The sequence below is a fragment of the Carlito syrichta genome, unplaced genomic scaffold, assembly GCF_000164805.1.
Source record: "Carlito syrichta isolate Samal-C Ts95f unplaced genomic scaffold, Tarsius_syrichta-2.0.1 Scaffold315942, whole genome shotgun sequence".
Classification (NCBI taxonomy): domain Eukaryota; kingdom Metazoa; phylum Chordata; class Mammalia; order Primates; family Tarsiidae; genus Carlito; species Carlito syrichta.
The window spans coordinates 39187-40156 of record NW_007260038.1 but is presented as its reverse complement, the minus strand read 5'-3'; the positions used below and the strand labels follow the sequence as shown (position 1 = coordinate 40156).

The window sequence follows — 970 nt, the reverse complement described above, 5'->3', positions numbered from 1 at the left end:
CTCCAGAGGCTCCTCACTGGAGTGTACGGTCGACCCGTTTCCTCTTAGCTTCTCTGCGCGCAAGCGCTGGGCCGCTGAGGGATTACCCTTGGTAACGGCCCGGCGCGGTGGCTGGCTTCCTAGGCCCTAGCGGCGTCTGGCTGGAGGTCTCTCGTTAGCTCGGCTGAAACACCCTCGGCCTGGGCACTGGTAGAGAAGGAGGAAGCGGTCTTTAGGGTTTTGCAGGTGGTTAGATGGCTTTTAGGAACAAAGTAGCACAGGGGAATGGGCTGGGGCGATAGTGCTTCCGGTTTAGGTATTTGGGGGGGCTTTTTGAAAGAGGGTTCCAGAGTCCTTCAAAGCAGTTGAATGGGTTACAGGATTAGGACTGACTGGCCTTCAGAAGACCAGGTGAGAGGGGCGGTAGGGATGCGGGAGGAGCGGAATCCGGTGCTTTTGGGGCCAGGATGTATTGCGGGCTACCGTCTGTGTTCTCACAACCTTCCCATGCCCTGTTTTGCCCTGGCGAAACCTGCTTCTAGTAATGATGATTATAGCCAACATATATTGAACCCTGAGTGCTGGGCACTCTCCCCAGTGCTTTACTTAATTCTCACAAACAACCCCATGAAGTCTTACTGGTATTCCCATTTTACAGGTGGGAAAAATGAGGCACAAAGATCACCAAGCTAAGTCAGTTCCTGCACTGGTTTTGAACCCTAGGCAGTCGGGCTAGAACTCACACTCATTCACTAAACGATGTCTAACATGATGAAGACATTAGCCTTGACAATAAAAAGCTGTCGAGATGGCAAAAAGGTGCTGTCTTTGGCAGCCTGTGTCCTCTTTCTTGGTGAGGGCAGGTCAGAAACTCATGGCTGGCCATGTTTACTCTGACTCTCAGATTTCTGTCTAGGCAGTGGCTCCAGATTTCTGAATTTTTTTTTTTTTTTGAATTGGAGTCTCACTCTGTCGCCCAGACTGGAGTGCA

General features: G+C 51.4%; 1 protein-coding gene across 1 annotated transcript in view; it reads left to right on the top strand.

Moving 5' to 3' along the window:
* The window catches only part of ARMC12 (armadillo repeat containing 12), a 24068-nt gene that overhangs the window by 252 nt on the left and 22846 nt on the right, over positions 1-970 (top strand). The gene's annotated exons all lie outside the window — the stretch shown is intronic.